Here is an 18,704-nt window from a genome sequence, read left to right as displayed (position 1 = left end):
CAAATTCCTCCCAGAGGATCTGAGTGCATGGAGCGGATTATATGGAAGGATGTGATTCCTTAAATAGGTTGGGCCTAACACCACTCCTTATTAACTTACAAAAAACTAGGTGTTTGAAGAGCACAGTGAACAGTGTGCATGTTGGTGAGGGTAAGAAGGAATAGAAAGAAAAGAAGAGAAATGCACATCAGTGATGAATTTCAAACAGATTGTTAAAATGACATCCCACACATTAAGACAAACTCTGCCAAGCCTGACAGTTACCAGACGTGTTGAATTCCTACCATCTCTAGGCAACAACTGTGTTATGGATTTTGCAGTCCATCTGAGAAAAAATTCCAGGTTGGACGGAAGTAACCTTAAAAGGTCAAAAAGAGCACTTCAATAACAAAATGTGCCTCTACAGGCATCAGTGATAATCTCCATGCTATTTTTTGTAAATCCTATAGTCTGTGATGGAGACAAATGTTTAATATAATGAGTTAATTAATGATAACTAAACTATGCAAACAAATTCTATTATTAGTGTTTGTGGTAATGAATTATTTCCTCAATTTCTAGCATTTATCATTGCTGAATTAATTTTCAAACATAACATTCTAAGCTCCGTTACTGTATCTTTTGAGCCATGTTGTGTTGGGAAGATCTTTGGATTTTAGTAAAAATGAAATGAGCCAGCAGGGTGTAGTGGTTTGAGTGTTGGACTACAACTCTGGAGACCAGAGTTCAATTACCAGTTTGGCCATAAAACCTACTGGATGACCTTGGGCAAGTCACACACTGTCAGCCTTTGGGGAAAGCATTGGCAAATTTCCTTTGAAAAAATCTTGCCAAGAAAGCTCCATGATAAGTTGGAAATGACTTGAAGGCACACAACATACAAAAATGGAATACGTCTCACAAGTTTAAAAGGTATCCACCAGTCTTAACAACAAAGTAACTCAGTTTTCACATAAAATCACATAGAATGATTATCATATTACATACACCACATTCCCTGTATGTAAGTTGTTTGTAACTTTCACTAAAAAGTAATACTGGCCACTGGGCACCTGTATGATGGACCGGAGGGGTGCCTTATTCCATCACTTTGTGACAAGATGGATTTCCTTCTTCATTGCGGAGCTGACAGTACTACTGACAACTTAACATGTTGGCTGCTGTTCTGTGATATGTATGTATGCTTAACACCCCAGCCTTAAACAAAATATAGCTAATTTCTCAAGAACTGTGTTTAAACTCAATTAGCACTAAAATCAACAGGACTTCAGTCCATGGAGCAAGACGGGAATTGAAATGACTACAAATAAAGCAGAACAAACTAAGGATTTGGTATCTGAAAAGAAAGGAACAACCTATAGTTGAATACTATCATCTCACTGTACCAACTTACTGTTATTAAGAGAGTATTATGAGAGATTGGGGAAATATTCTCTACCCACATTTCTCATGCTATATATAATTATGTAAACCTCAATCCGAGCATGATGGAAAACATTACTTTTTGGGACTAAAATGGTTATGCTGACTGTGGATTCTGAGAGCTGTAATCCAAAACGTTAACATTTCCAAACTTGTTTTTCCTCATCTACAATATATTTTTCCAGTATTATGGGGAACATGGCAACCAGAACTTTATACAGTATCCCAAGTGCTGGAACACAGCATGCTGCTTGGCTTCCCTTGGGTATCCTTGAGTTTATACACATGCATGCATGCACATGCACACACACTTAATTAATTCTTGTTTCTTAGCAAGAATTAATTAGGAGCATAATAGCAAACTTGTAGGACAGATTCACTCTGCATGTTCCTATGGAATGAATAGCTTCAGCCAATAAATCTGCCTCACCTCTTCCCCCAGCATGGCTTAACCCAGTAGCTAGAAATTTGAAAGTGAAAAAAAGATAGCAACCCTAAATCAGAAAGACTTTGTACTACGTTCTTACAGTGATAAAAACAGTACCCAGTAAACATAATGGATAGTCTATACATCAGAAAATATGTAATAGGTCAATGGAAAAAATAATACAATAGTCATTCATACCACACAGAAACATGTGAGTCAACCTCTGCTTGCTGCATTTAAAATGTTGATTTTTGCTTGGGATTAGAAAAGTCAGGGAAGGACAGACACTTTAAAAGCTAGCATAATTTGAGCTTTCTTCAGCATGATGCCTCCTAATGCATTGAAGTACAATTCCCACCATCCCTGTGGATGGGTGACTTGTAGTCCAATACATCTGGAGGGCACTAGGCTGTGGAAGCCTCCTGGATTTTCCAAAAAGGGAGGCTTTTTCTTTAGCTTTATTACTCAGATTTCAGGGGGAATGTAATTTATTGGTAGTTCATAATTTTTAAAATCTGAGCCATCCTTCCCCACTAGGGCGCTTCCACCAGATACGTTCAATTGCAATAGCCATCATTCATAGCAAAATTGGCTAATTGACATTTTGGCAAAGAATAGTGGACACTGTAGTAAGGAAGCTAGATAAATTCCAGGGCAGAAGAAAAAACAGTTTGGCTTGACATTCAGCAGCTTCCTATGTTCCAAATATGATTTCCTGAATTCAAAGAAAAATGAAAATGAAGTTCATTGTCAGTGTGGTTTACAAAAGTTATGTTCAGTAAGGTGGTTCTTCAAATCCCTTTCTTCTTTTACAAACAACCACAGATTAACATGCCTCTGGACCAAAACGTGAGTTATTCTGCATAAATGCAAAAATTATTTTTGATCTCCAACTGGGGTGACTTCAAATACCTATAATCAACAATCTGAACATGACCATTAACACAGGCTCTCATCAGCATGGATTCTTCGAAAGCCACTTTAAAACCTCTTTGGCTCAGTTTTTCTAACATCCAATTCAAATGATATTCATCAAGGCCAAAAATATACAAGCATGGATGCAACAAAATCACATTACAGGAGAATTTAGAAAAAGGTGTTGTTACCTTATTTTCTTAGATGTATTTGTAACCTTCTTCCCCTGTAAGAAGATAGAATTTATGAATTTAGACCACAAAGGGTTAATCTGGGGGGAGGTACATGCTAATGAAAGCTTACATCACATGTTAATAAGCAGTTACATCATAGCTGACGTGAAGCTCAACTGGCCAATCAACAGTGCCAGAGCGGCCTTTTCAAGAAAGTTCCATGAGAGGACTTTAAATACCCTGTAGGATCCATGCTTTCTTTGTTCTCCATCTGTGTGTTTGTTTTGGGAACCAACTGTGAGCCTGGGGAGAGCAGGCTCAGGAATGCAGGTCAAGCTGGCAATGGGAAGCCGCTCCCTGCATCCGAAACCTCAACAAGGACTGCAAATCCCATCACTGTGTGAGTAACTAGGAAATGTGTTAGCTAGTGCGTTTAGGTTTTTGTTATGTTTATCTAATAGCTTGCCTGAAATGAACATCTTGTAGCTATGCTTTCTGGACCTGCAAGGCAAGGGGCTTTGCATGAGTGATATCTTCTTGCTCTATTCTGTTTCTTTTAAAATAAATATCTTTCTTTAAGAGCATCTGCTGTGTCTGCTCCTGTACACGCGCTTTAGTTCGGTTGTTGATTGCTTAAGTTAGCAAAGAAAGGAAACTATGAATCCCTAGCAAGTCCCAGTGTGTGCACAGGGAACTCATTTTTAAAATTCACTGGGTGGTGGCAGCGAGATAGAGGATCTCAAGGGGTCTCATTCAGCTCAGCAGAGAGCGGGTGTCTTCCAGACTTGGGAGCTATAGTTTCAGCTAAGTGCTTCCTGTCTCTCTCTCTCTCTCTCTTATCTGCCTGGGGGTGGATTCTTTTCTATTTCCCTGTGTGGGTCTGCTATTGTGCGAGGGAAAGGGGGCTGGACTCCTTTCAAGCAGATAGCAGGCTTGGATTTTTTCTTCTTCCCTGTCTCCTTGATTGGAGGAGAGGGGAGAAAGGTCTTTTGAACCTTTTAGGCTGCAAGGTTTGGAAACCACTTGCCCTGTGTGTGTGTTTGGGCTGTTTGCTGTTAGAAGAGGAAGGGGGGGCAGGTCTTTGCCCACAGCATCCCTTTAAACCTAACAGCTGGGAGCCTGTGTTGCAGGAAGATCTTCTGTTGGCGAAGAGCCAGCAAGCAGAGATCAGGCTTGCTAAAAAGCTGTGATCTGATCACTTCTCTGACAGTGTGTTGGGGACAAAGAAATTGCAAAGTCGCCAGTGAAGTTTTTCCCCTCTTTCCTCTTTCTCACTTTTCTCTCTCTGGGAGAGGCCTGGGAGGAGGGAGCCAGGAGGGGTTGCTAGGGCAACATATAGGTGCCTTTGATCTTCTTGCTTGTCTGGCAAGGGGCAATCAAAGGAAGCATTTATTGCTTGGCCTCATCTCAGGACCAAAAGGTGCCATTTCCTGCTTTCTGTTGTCTTTCTCTTTCTCCCTGACTAGAAAAGGGGAGGGGGATTTTTAGCCCTCACCAGGAGGGGCTGTTTCTTTCTTCTAGCTAAAGGAAAGGGGGGTCAGTGGGTTTTAAAAATGACCAGTTTTTTCACCCTTTCCTCTTTGGCCACACTGAGGACTAGTGACCAACGCCTAGTGGTGGAGTTGGGGAACTGCAGTAAGTGAAGTTACTTTCTGCTGTTCTTTCCTTTACATTTCTGGCTCACAAATATTGCAGCTTGTTCTGCACACATACTCATTTCATGCAAGCTATTGTGGTTGTTTTTTTCTTAGTCCTTTCGCGTGTCTACATTATAGTTAGCAGTTAGTATATGCTTCTACGCTGTGGCAAAGTCACTGCCATGGAAGAGGACACCATCCAACCAACCTCAAGGGAGGAAGACAATACTGCATCTCCATCACCTGGCCCTGCATCCCCACCCATCATGGATGTGTGGGCCCAGATGACAACAATGTTCACAGACATGCAGCAGATGTTCTCTGAGCTGCACTGTCTGTTGGCTGACCAGAACCGCCAGGTGGCTGAACTTCTGGCTAACTGGACCCAGGCTCAGCCTATACCTGCATCGGCACCTCGCCAGTTTCCCCTTTACAGAAATGGTGACGATTTTGAAAGCTTCTTGGAAAGTTTTCAGTGGACTTGTGTGCACCACGGGGTCCCTGAGGATCAGTATATGAATGAACTTCGCCCACAGATCTCCAGAATTCTCCGAAAGGTTGAAACCAGTATGGCGCTGGAGGAGATGCAGAACTTTCAGCTCTTTGTACGGAGGGCGCGGCAACACCTTGGTATCACCCCTGAAGTAGCCAGAAGGCGCTACTGAGAGACATCCAAAAAACCTAACTCTTCCTGCCTAGACCTGGCTTACTCTGTACAGCGCAACAGAGAAATTTGGTTCCAGGTAGCCAAAGCAACGTCGATAGAAGTCGTCTACTTCTGCTTTGACCTGGAGCAATTATTAGCACATTTTCCTCCTGATCTGGTCCACTATGTGTTGGACAAGGACCTCAAAACATTGCAGGAAGCTGCAGAACTAGCAGATAGTTACCTGGAACTCAGGAAGGATAAACCTGCCTTACCCAGTGCAGGATATCACAGGAAATCACAGTCAGGACATCACTTCCCACACAAAGACAGCCCTCAGCCGCAACCACCCAAGGCCGCTACGCCTAATCCACCTCAACCATCTCGACAGTCTCAACCTCATCACGGCCAGGGACAACGGCAGCCTTCTTTACCATCGCAAGGAAAACCTAAAGACAAAGATGCCCCGAAATGTTTTTCTTGTGGACAATTAGGCCATGTTAGGGCTCAGTGCCCACAAAAGCCTAGCATGATACATGTTTTGTGGGATCACCACAGTATCCATGAATGGGTCTCAATTGTGCAATAATACAGTATGTACAGCAGTGGGGTCATCTCAGATTATACGCCCTTGAATGACAAAAAGCCTGAATGAATGAATAAAGCCCAGCTAGCTACCTTATGCAACTTTGATCACTGAAAGTGCAAGGTCAGCAGGGACCCCTGGGGAGCAAGAAAAGGAAACTGTAGTCAGTCACACTGATTCAGCACCACAGACAAATCAATAACTTGCCTGGGAAAGACCAGCCAATAAATTGACCTAGGTGCTGAGCACAGCACAAACAATATACCATGGCATGTGGTGATGGGTTGGGGAGGGAGGGAAAGGCTCCACTGACCTCCAGAAATCTTCAAACAAGTAGCCATCCTAGTCTGTTGGAGCAAATCAACCACGAATCATGCAACATCTTTAAGAATAGCACATTTATTATGGTATAAACTACTGTGGATTATAAACCCTATTAGAGGAAAAGTGGGCAACTGGGGAAGGGATTGTTGTTAGCTGCTCTCACATCGATCTTGATGGATGGTGACCCTATGACTGAGACATTTCCAAGACACCTCTGTTCTCAACTGCTCTGCTCAGTTCTTGCAGACATATGGCTGTGGCCTCCTTGATTGATTTTATACACTTCGGATGCCATTGTGGGAGAAAGGAGAGGTATAAATCCTTGAAATAAATAAATAAAGTGGTCTCCCCCCCCCCCCACTTTCCACTGCCTTTTACCTTATCTAGCATCATTGCCTTTTCTAATAAGTCATGCTTTCTTTTGATGTGGCGAAATAGGATAGCTTCAACTTAGTTATCTTGGCTTCTAGAAAGAGCTCAGGCTTGATTTGCTCTAGGGCCCATTTGTTTGTCTTTTTAGCCCTCCATGATATCCACAGAACTTTCCCCCAGCACCACATCTCCAATGAATTATTTTCTTTCTATCCACTTTCTTCACCATCCAGCTCTCACACCTATACACAGTGATGGGAAATATGACAGCACGGACAATCCTAACTTTACTATTTGGTGATATATCTTTGTTCTCAAGGATCTTATCTAGTCCCTGCATAGTTGCTCTCCTGAGTCCAGGTCTTCTGATTTCGTCACTGCAATCTCTGTTCTTATCAATGATTCATCCAAGTGATGGGGATTTTTTGACCATTTCAATTTTCTCATTGTCTACATTGAATTTATCTACATCCTCCATGGTCATTATTTTTATTTTCTTAAACCTGCCTTAACATTTTTTCATTGACTTTCTTGAGTAATTGTGCTGTGTCTTTGTTATTTTCTACTAGTAGTGTGATGTCAACTGCATATCTGAAATTGTCGATATTTCTTTCTCCAATTTTCACACCTTCTTCCTCTGAGTCTAAACCCACTCTGCATATGAAGTTTTTGGCATACATTGAACAAATAGCATGAAACAATGTATCCATGTGGAAGGGGGAGCATAATAGCCCAGAAGTCATTGAAGGGCTGCACCCCCCATGTAGTCACTCTCATAAAAAATAATAATCCATTTTTTGGTCCTCAAATGCCCTATAAGGGACACGGGAGGCCTTGTCATTGTGTTTTTGAGCCTTCCTGGGCCATTTTAGGCCCAGGAAAGACCTGTTTTTAATCAAGTTGGGAGTGGCAGTCATTTTACTTCCTGTTTTATAAAAGGTCTCTCCTGGACATAAATTGGCCCAGAATCCTCCAAACATGGTGTAAATGCCCACCACTTGTAGAGGGCAATTTTGAGGCAATGTTGGGGGAATTTCCCCCCCTCTAAAATATTATTTGACCCTCAGCCTCCAAAGGTGGTGGAATGCTCTCGACATCTATTAGATGGCATTTTGGAATACTTTGGAGTACAATTTTTTTTAATTCCTCAGGGGCCTTGGGCACTTTGCCCACCCCTGTCTTGGAGCCTCAGAGATATACAGTATACACAGTGTGTGTGATGGAGGGTGCTTCAGTTTAACTTGCCAAGGGAGTAACAGAGAGAACACCTTTTGGCTGACCCAAACCCTTTTTAAGGGTCCAAATGAGAGGAGGGTAAAAGAAGGGTAGATCCAAGTCAGATGTGAAAGTTGTTACTGGCACTGATACCCATCCTCTTTTGATATTAGACCTTGCAATAAAGATATAGGCTGGGTGGCTGTTCCATGACCCCAAATACCATTAACAAAAATAGTTTCATGACGTAGGCTAGAAGGGTAGGAGTCACTTGGGCCCCACTTTTCTGGACATGCTAGAGGAGGTGAGAAAAGCCAGAGTCACAAGACAATGGGCTGCCACCAAGGAGTAAACAACACCGGCACTCCTGTGCACCAATCTCTCTTGCCTTGGCAATGCGCGCCCATTGCTCCTATTCACACTCAGTGTTACCACCTCGGAAAACTGACTTCAAAGTGACCCAAATCCATTTCAAATTAAGTTCACCCATTTGGTCTTTTCAATGCCTAGAAATATGCCCCAAGGCATAATTTTACTATAAATGTGAGTGCCTTTCATTTGTATCTTTGGCTTAGTCCAGCAGGAGGCAGTTTGCTTGGCTTAGCTCCTCAACAACTCACCCATCCCCTGTGCAGTGGGAGCTGTCTGAGTCCTCCAGTTCATCCAGGACCCCATCAATTGGAGACAAGATCTGTTCAGGTGTTATATAAACATGTGGGATGCCTCATTTCTATCCTAACCTTCTGTGCTTGATTTCCTTAGCCTCTTTGGTGTGTGTGTGTGTGTGTGTGTGTGTGTGTGTGTGTGTGTATTTGTATTTATTGTGTGGGCATGTTATTTCCCCCTTGATTACTATTGGAAATTTGCCTCTGGAAGTCTATATGCCTCTGGACGTGGTATACATAGGGATTGGTCCCTTAGGCTAATTATCCAGCCATTACTATCTTTGAGCTAAAATGCAATTTCCCCAAACATACATTGGTTTTTGAGCGTCCTTTTTGGACAGGTCTACATTCAGGGTAATGTAATAAAGTGCACCACATTTTGTTTTTATGTGAACAAAACAACAGTAAGCCTTGGGTTTGTGCACTCCCTAGATCCAGGACAACTACAACATTGGAAATTTTTAAACTATCTAGTATGTTGTTACATCCAAGCTAGGCGAAGTCTGAATAGCTGAAACCAGAGATGGGGGAACTTCCAGAGTGCAGGAATTCACAGCCCCCCCCCCCCCCCACCTCAAGCTTATTCTATTGTTATCTCTGATTAATTGCTGAAAAGAAAAGGTTTAAAAAACAAACAAACCAGAAAACTGATCTGTAAGATTGCTATCCAGGGTTGGCAACCTGGGAAAGTCTGGAACTTATTCTAAGACAGGTTTAGAGTTGAGCTGTGCTTTATATGGCTGGTGGGGAAATGCCCCAAATAGTAAGACACACATTTGGCCACATCCACTTTGTTTGGGCTGTATCCCATGGCCTTAGAGTAAGTTCACACATTTATAGTAAGACACACATTTGGCCACATGCACTTGGCTTTGGCTCGATCCCATAGCCTACTGCTTGGAATGTAGCCCTTGAAACTTAAAAAATTAGAATTTGGCCCCTGGACCACAAAAGAAAACTCACCTGTTGGTTTAAATAATGCTTTGGAGCAGGAATAGGCAAGCAGATGTTGAACAACAATTCCCAGAATCTCTGACCATTAGCCATGTCCATCAGGGCTTAAAGGAGTTGTACTACAAAGCATATGGTCGCTAGCCCCAGAACAAGGATCAAACCAAACTTAATGGCTTGTTTTAACAAACCATCATTTTAACTAATCTTAATTCTCCCCCCCCACCCCCGGCAATCCAAAGGAAACAACTAAGGGCCTTATCACACTATGGGATTTATCACACAAGCCCCATTCTCGCAGCAGTCACATTAAGGAGGGGAGGAAAAACATACTGCTTGCACAGCTGACATCATCGCACCTCTTTTCTGCTGCTTCTTCATGCCATACACACTGTATGCTATGGTTCAGCGATCTGTCAGAAAAAGTCCGACAGTTAAATCAATCCTATACATGCTAACTCATGTCAGTTCACTTCCAAGGGCATATTTCCTGTTAAATTTGATTAGATCTGCAGCTTTAGATTTGCCACTTTGAATCTACATTTGTCATAACATATTCAAAGACTGGAAATGTTACTCCTTTGAACTACAACTCCCAGCATAACCCATTCTGCATGACCAGCAGCCATGGCTGTTATTGTGTTGTCCCTTCAAGTTGTTTTTGATTTATGGCAATCCTAAGGCAAACCTATCATGAGGGTTTCTTGGCAAGGTTTCTTCAGAGGAGGTTTTGCCATTGCCTTCCCTGAGGATGTGACTTAATCAAGGTGGATTTCATGGCCGGGTGGGGAATTGAACCCTGGACTCCAGAGCCATCAACAGTCAGACCACTATGCTCCTAAATGGCAGGGATTTTGATACTTGTAATCCAAAACAGTAATTTCTCCAAGGTCTGAATATATATCAGCTTGTGGAGTCCACATCTTAGTCTAAATCCAATCCTAACTAGAACTGAATCAAATGTTGAATCCCTGGGTCAACATTCTGTGTAAATCTGATTGCTTTATTGAGTGTAGTCAATGACACTACACTGGATTTCAGCTCTTGATACTACATGTTCTGTGTATAGTTTTCAGCTTTTAATTTTTTTTAAACAGGACCACATAAGCAACATGTAGCTCACAACAAAGCAGCAGTTCAAAATAACATTAAAAAATAAATTTAACATAGCATTGAAGTGAGGGCTCTGTGTGTGTGTGGGAGGGAGGAGATATTTTCAAAATGGAAAATCAGCACTTACTGCTTTTCTTTTTTCTTTTGGTCCTTCTGTTTTCCAGGAAGCCTAAGGTTTACTAAGGTATAACCTAATGAATCTCATGTGTGAGAGAGTCTGCTGACTCTTTGTCTCATAAAGTCTCAATACAACATGCAGATTGTTGTATTGCTACATGCAACAACATTACCCTCCCCCCCTTCACTCCTGCCTGCTTTAAACCATCAGTGACTGACAATGAGACCTGTGTGCTCTCAGGCAGATTTCTGTCCCATTTTAGTTGGCCTAATTAAAATATTAGCACAATATGGACTTTGCAATTTGCCTTATGATCACCATGGTTATCCCTGTGTCAGTGTCCAAATTTAAACATTTTTTAAAATAAAGCTGATACCCAAATCAGGAAATTTCCACCTTAAAGCACATCTTAAAGATTCTGTTTCTATGTGGTACCATAAATCAGACTGAAGAAAGACCACTAGGACTTCCAGTATGTAGAACATTGGCACCACCACCATGAAAGCCTTTCCTTCAGTTCCTCCACCCATGACAGCTCAGATGGTAGACGTACCAAAATGAAATAAAAGCAGACAGACAAAATAAAAATGGATTCTCCCCTGATAAACAAAATATGAATGCATTTTTCATATGAAAGGAAACAGTCTTTACAATCATAGAATCATAGTTGGAAGAGACCACAAAGGCCATCCAGCCCAAACCCCCTGCTATGCAGGAAATCACAATCAAAGCATCCCCGACAGATGGCCATCCAACCTCTGCTTAAAGACCTCTAAGGAAGGAGACTCCACTACACTCTGAGGAAGAGTGTTCCATAGTCGAACAGCCCTTACTGTCAGGAAGTTCCTCCTAATGTTGAGGTGGAATCTCTTTTCCTGGAGCTTGCATCCATTGTTCTGGGTCAGGCCCGTAGCTAGGCCTTTAGGAGCCCTGGGGCAGAAAGCAGGGCTTGGTAGGGTGGAGCATTCACACGCTCCTGAGTCCTACCGTGCGCTGCAGCTGCCATCTTGGTGCACCACTGGTTGGGGCCCCCTTTGGCTGGGGGCCTCGGGATGGTGCCCTGGTTGCCCCAGCCTAGCTACGAACCTGTTCCGGGTCCTAGTCTCTGGAGCAGCAGAAAACAAGCTGGCTCCCTCCTCAATATGACATCCCTTCAAGTATTTAAATAGGGCTATCATATCACCTCTTAACCTTTTTTTCTCCAGGCTAAACATCCTCAGTTCCCTAAGTTGTTCCTCATAGGACATGGTTTCCAGACCCTTCACCATTTTAGTTGCTGTTCTTTGGACACACTCTAGTTTCTCAATGTCCTTTTTGAATTGTGGTGCCCAGAAATGGACACAGTATTCCAGCTGGGGCCTGAACAAAGCAGAATAGTGGCATTATTACTTCCCTTGATTTAGATACTATACTTTTATTGATGCAGCCTAAAATTGCATTGGCCTTTTTAGCTGTCACATCACACTGTTGAGTTGACTCATGTTCAACTTGTGGTCTTGGACTCCTAGATCCCTTTCACACGTAGTTTCATTCAGCCAGGTGTCCCCCATCCTATATCTGTGCATTTCATTTTTCTGCCCAAAGTGCAGTATCTTACATTTCTTCCTGTTGAATTTCATTTTGTTAGCTGTGGCCCAACTTTCTAGTTTATTCAGGTCATTTTGAATTTTGATCTTGTCCTCTGGGGTGTTAGCATTCATCCTAATTTGATATCATCTGCAAATTTGATAAGTATGCCTCCAAATCTGTCATCCAAGTAATTGATAAAGATGTTGAATAGCACTGGGCCCAGGACAGAACCCTGTGGGACCCCACTGGTCACTTCTCTCCAGGATGAAAAGGAGCCATTGTTGAGCACCCTTTGGGTTTGGCTGGACAACCAATTACAAATCCATGTTACAGTTACTTGCTTTGAGAAAGGTAACATATAATTTATTTCCTGATTCCATCTGGATCTTCATCTTCCCCCCACACTTTTGACTCATGCCAGCTTTTTAAACCAGGCTTTTTCCTTCCTACCTTTTAGCTATTTTAATTTTTGTCTGATTTTAACACCCACATATTTTAGCAATCTCAATAAATTTAACACCTCTTCTCACCCTTTTATCCTCACTTATTTTCTAATTTTGGTGTTCCCCTTGTGGACTAGTTATTTAATATATCTATCCTTCATCATGCCTCACTGTTACACAGATCTTGGCAGCTGACAACAAAGCTGACTTGAAACATCAACATTTTGCAATTCATAAAGGAAGACACATAGGGAAATCTTGCATCCCTAGAACAAGAACTAGTCCAGTTAAAAAGACTGTATGTACAGCGCTGTGTAAATTTACAGCGCTTTATAAATAAAGGTTAATAATAATAATAATAGAACAGTAAATCAACCCACAAGGAACAAGCACAATTACTGTAGAGCAAATTAATGTTTGGGTATTTTAGACACGAAACTATACAATATGCCACTCCCCACAAACTTCCCAGAAGGCAGCTACATGGCAACATTGGTACAACCTGGTCACAAAGCACCATATTCAGGGCAACAAAGGCACACTAATACAGGTATAGGATAAAAGTGGCCCATCAAAACAGTTTTGGAAGATCAACATTAAGCCAAATGTAGTGGGTAAAGTGTAGGACTGGAACTTGGGAGAGCTAAATTCAAACTTCCACTAAGTCTTGAAACTCTAAGGGAGACCTTGGGCCAGCCACTCTGAGCCTTACCTATCACAGAGGATTGTCGTGAGGATATAGATGGATGGAAGAAAGCTATGTACAGGAATACCTGAATTAATAAATCCTATAGCAGTGAACCTTTTTAAAAAATAAAGTCTTTTTATACCTGCTCAACTCTCCATTTGTCTATGTGGAAGCTGCTTTTTTTTTTTGCAGCATCAGCACTGAGAAGATGGAGAACAGGAGAGACTTTGGGTGTCAGGTTGCAGCAACATGTTTGCAGTGAACAATGGAATAACGCCTGAGTTAACATAGCATACCATAGAATTTACATTTCTATACTGCTCAATAGTTAACTCAGCACTCTCTAAGCCATTTCCAATGTGTAAGCTAATTGCCCCCAACAAGCTGGATACTCATTTTACCAGCCTATGAAAGGATGGAAGGCTGAGTCAACCTTGGAGCTCCTAGGACTGAATTCACAACATTGTGAGTTCAAAGTACCGGCATTTAATCACTGCGCCACCAGAACTCCAAGGTTAGGAGTTGGGAAAGAATGGGATGGAGAAAGAATGGGATTCTAGACTATCCTACTGTAGCTGCCTACAACTGGCAAAGTAAACAGCAATTGCCTCCAGAATCCCTGTTGAGCATGTTTGTCTCTGTTTTGGAGAGAGAAAAGGGAGACCAGGTAAGCCTGTCTTACCAGCTTCTTCCAGCATGTTTTTTTAAAATAAAAAAAGCATAGATCCCTAAGTGCACACCAAAATGGACATCATTAAGAAAAGTAGAGGCTGGTGAAAGAAAAAACTCATCCCTGGATGTACATTGGGCCCTTCCTATACGTGGGGGATTTGTTCCAGATCCTCCCCCCCCATAGGGGGAAAAACGTATATGCTGGAATCCTATTGATTCCTATGGCGGCACACTCTTATGCCATTTTGTCCTCCTGGGCTTGCTGTATGTGTAAGCTCAAAGCCACGTATGGCAAACCCATGTTTGGTGTGGGCACACTGTATAATGGAAGAAGGCTTTGAGTAGTCTTTAGAAGAATCAATATGTTTTTGTCTACTTATGCATGGCTTACCTAACCTAGCCATTTCTTTTCAAGTATGTGTATTGTTAGTGTTGAACAAAAGGTTTGTTTAAATATGTTAAAGTACTCTTCCTTCTTGTGGTGTAAGAACCTAACACTATTCTTTCTCTTTTATTTCTGTCTCTGGCACCAAATTTTCTCTTGAAGATGTCATGCCCAGGAATACCTCTACTTCGTTAATTGAGGTATATCTCTAACTGCCTTGAATTCACTGCAGAAAGGATGCAATGAAAGTAACAAATATATTAGATTAGAGTTAAAACATTAAGTAGGAAGACATAGTGTTATTTCCAAGTAATTAGAGGAAAATTACCGTGTTAGAGGTCCCAACTTCAGATATCAAGGGTTCAACGGGAGCGCTCAAAGCTTCATCCTCCACTCTTCCGAAGCTCTGCTCACACACTGAGCTCCACAGTGCCCTTGATTATTCCTATGTGCAAAAACCACATACAATAAAATGCTTTGTTAACTGTACTCTTCTGCAGACAAAGTGAGATACAGAGCACCTCAGTGGCAAAAAGCCATATGGAACTGAAGGCACACTGTGATAACTCAAAAGAACAATAAAGAATAAAATGCAAAGGTCAATTTGGTGTAAATAATTCTGCTCCTCCTCCTTCCTCTTTCCCCTGTCAAAAGCAGTCCAACAAGCCTGTCTTCACATACAGTCAATCATAGAGTTGGAAGAGATTCCAAGGATCATCTAGTTCTGCTCTTTTGCCCACGCAGAGCAAATTGCCCCCCAAACAAAAGAAAAATATTTCCTGCAAAAAAACACAAGTGGAAAATACCTTTGTGATTCTTGCTTCTGATAGTAACAGGGCCATTCATTGGACAAAAATGGCATTTCCACACATGTAGCTGGCTATGTGGCCTTTTTTGTCAGGAGGCAAGTTGTATGGCAGAGCCAGAAACATGGTACTGTGGTGCTTCTCAACCAGCCTTCCCAATGGTTAGAGATGATGGAAGCAATAATTTAGAGGTAGGCAAAATGTGGCCCCTGGGGCCTTATGGTATGGTCCCAAAAGTCCCTCAAAATCTCAGACATAATTTTAACTGCCCAGGTAGATCAAAAATGGTCAAAAAGAGTGCAGAAACACTTCAATGTCCTTCTCTACCCCAAAACGTGGGGTGGGGGAACCTAGAAAAATCTGCTCAATATTGACCAATTTTGAAACTAGTAGTGATATGACATTACTTCTAATTGCACTGGACGCCATTGATAGCCCTACCAGAGGTTGAGGGGATGAAAAGCTGCCCTTGCCCCTTCCACATTTGTCCACATGTGATGCAGTCTGACCCATTTGAAAAGCACTCTGTTGGGGATGACAGCTCTAAACCAGCCTACAAAGAAAACATGATTTGTGCCAATAACATGAGATTTGCTCTGCTTTGTGCAAATGAAAAGGCATCTCTCTCTCTCTCTCTCTCTCTTTCTCTCTCTCTCTCTCACACACACACACACACACACACACACTCCTTTCACATTCACGTGTAAATTAATTTGAGTGGTTATCAGGAATGGAACATGCTCCCATCTGAATGCCTTTCAAAGGAAATAGCCATGATTAGGCAAGCATGAGCTCATTGCTACAGACAAAACATGACTGAGGTTTGTACTGATTATTTATTTTATTTTATTTTATTTTATTTGTATCCCTCCTTTCTTTCAAAATGGAACCAAACCCAACTTACAACAGAAGTTAAAACAAAATAGCTAAAATAATATGCCATTTGAAAGTCAAAGAAGCATTAAACAATCAATCCGATTAAAACATTACTTTTAAGATGTTACTTAAAAAAATTAAAAGCATAAAATACCTATTATATATTAAGAACAGTACCCCTAGTGTATGTCCCTCCACCTCAAACAGTTAAGGCCGAAGGCCTGTTTAAATAAGAAGGTCTTTGCCTGCCAGCGAAAACAGAGTAGACATTTGGCTGGATGCCTGGCTTGAGCACAAAATATCCCCAAAGAACTGGCCCTGTCAGTCCTACACTTAAGTAGACAGTTCCCAAGGTGGTATCTCATGCCTATGTTGCTTGCCTTCATCAGCTGCATCTCAACCATGTCTGAGAATACTTTCTGACTTCTCATTCCCCCTTGGTGAATATTTACTTTCCCCTGTGAACTATACTCATGAATTACACAGTGAAAAATAAACGATGCAAATCCAAACTATGTCTCTGCAGAAAAAGCAACCAAATCTAAACTGCTGTCAGTAAAATCCTAAAAGAGACAGAACCATTCTAGTACATGCCACATCATTTCCTCTTTGATGTGCTTATTCCTTTTGGCTCGTGAGCAGGGGGAGGGAGTATTATTACTATTACTATTATTATTATTACTATTATTATTTCATATATATCCCATCTTTCTCCCAGTAATTGGATTCAAGGTTGCTTACAACATATTTAAAAACAATACAATTAAAATCTTAAATAAAATATTAAAAAATATTTAAAAGACAATTAAACAATTTATAAAGTTAAAAACATTTTTAAAATAATTAAAAAGACTATAAAGGACAAAGCATAAATCAGCACAGGACAGTTTTAAAAGCCCATCCCATTCAGTTGCTAAAAACCTGATGGCACAAGAATGTTTTAACTTGCTGGCAGAAAGCAAGCAAGAAAAGAGCCATTTTAGCCTTGCTAGGAAAGGAGTTTCAAAGTTTAAGAGCAGCCACCATGATGGCCCTCTCTCTTGGTTCCACCAAAGGAGCTTGAGAAGATGGTAGTACAGAGAGAAGAGTATTTCAGAGCTCTAATGGACTCATAAGGGGAGATTGAGTCCTTCAAACAGCCCGGACCCAAGCCACATAGAGCTTTAAAGATAATCACAGGCACTTTGAATTTTGTCTGGAAACAGATTGCCAGCTGGTATGATACTGAAGAGGTAGGCAGCAGTCTATCCTCCAAAGAATCCCCCAATCTGAAGGGAGGAGGAGAAAGAGAAATTACCCCCCCCCCAAAAAAAAAAGGTCACTTGCTGCTCCTGCAAGCCTTGAGGAATGAAAGATTAAATCATCTTCACTACCACAAAATGCATTTGAATGTGACTGCTAGTTGTGATTTTTTGGCAGTATTTGATGCTGTAGCTCACTGTAGGTGCACAGGGCCAAACCTGGCCCCTGTCACAGTTGACCATTCCTGATCCAACCTAAAATTAACATCTCAGATGAGCCAGACAAAAATGGCATGACTGGTTGTTGTTGCTTTGTACCTTCAAGTAGTTTCTGACTTATCATGGGGTTTTCAGAGGCTGACATTGTGTGACTCTCCCAAGGTCACAAACTGGGCTTCCATGGCCCAGCAGGAAATCGAACCTGGATATCCAGAGTCATAGTCTGATACTCAAACCAGTATACAATGCTGGCTCTTCTTGATTTAATCTCAATTTAGCAAGGGTTATATTCAGAACTGCACTAAATATCTTCTGATCTGAGGGTGGTGGTGCAGCTGAGAAAAGACCTATACATTTTGTCCTCCAAGGTAATGAACATTTTTGGATCTAGGGCTCCAGTAATCTTAGCACATGGGTTGCACAAAATGAAGCCTCAAAATTGTGTTAGACTGCATCTCTCATCAGTCTTAGCAAGTATATCTAATGGTGATGGACAGTAAGTTGTAGACCAACAGTGCCTGGAGGGCTACACTCACATTCCCTTCATGTGCTTTAGCAGGTCATTCAGATGTTCCTGCCATTTCATGTACATCTAAGTTGCCTGCCCTGCAAATTATAAAATCAATTAATAGTCTTTGTTGAATTTCTTCACAAGATCCTTAGGCTTTAAGCCTTATTTAAATGCCCATTCTTTGCAAGAACATAAAGAATAATAGAATACAGTAATAGAGTTGGAAAAGACCACAAGTGTCATCCAGTCCAACCCCATTCTGCCATGCAGGAATACACAAAGCACCCCTGACAGATGACCATCCAGCCTCTGTTTAAAAAACTCCAAAGAAGGAGACTCTACCACTCTCTGAAGGAGTGTCTTTTCCTGTAGCTTGCATCTATTGCTTTGTGTCCTATTCCATGGAGCAGAAGAAAACAAGCTTGCTCCAGCCTCATTTTCAGAGTTTGTAACTTCAGAGACAATATTCCCTTGATAAAGTGTGGTTGGGGGATGCTTTTCTACAGCTTAGTCATGGCTGATCTTAACCAGCTCCATCAACACACTGTTTGTGGCTCATATTGTTAGCTTCACGGTGCTTGAATAATCACTGCAATTTGTATTAGGTTGCTTCTTGTTTGTTTAGCTATTGTTGTGCTTGGCTTAAACCATAAATGATGCAATTGTCAGCAGGATCATAGCCGTAACTCAAATGTACTTAATTTGGGGTTAACAAGAAAGTTATGGATGG

At 41.5% G+C, this 18,704-nt stretch overlaps 1 protein-coding gene across 1 annotated transcript in view; it reads right to left on the bottom strand.

Moving 5' to 3' along the window:
* The window catches only part of TMEM63C (transmembrane protein 63C), a 120,739-nt gene that overhangs the window by 66,516 nt on the left and 35,519 nt on the right, over positions 1 to 18,704 (bottom strand). The window contains exons 3-4 of the mRNA XM_042443438.1: positions 14,650 to 14,766; positions 2,956 to 2,990 (exon numbers count right to left, since the gene is read on the bottom strand). The gene's annotated coding sequence lies outside the window, so the exon portion shown is untranslated. The remainder of the gene's footprint in view (positions 1 to 2,955; positions 2,991 to 14,649; positions 14,767 to 18,704) is intronic.

This window comes from Sceloporus undulatus, chromosome 1 (genome assembly GCF_019175285.1).
Source record: "Sceloporus undulatus isolate JIND9_A2432 ecotype Alabama chromosome 1, SceUnd_v1.1, whole genome shotgun sequence".
NCBI classification, from domain to species: Eukaryota; Metazoa; Chordata; class Lepidosauria; order Squamata; family Phrynosomatidae; genus Sceloporus; species Sceloporus undulatus.
The sequence above is the reverse complement of the archived record's forward strand: the minus strand, read 5'-3'. Positions and strand labels throughout refer to the sequence as shown.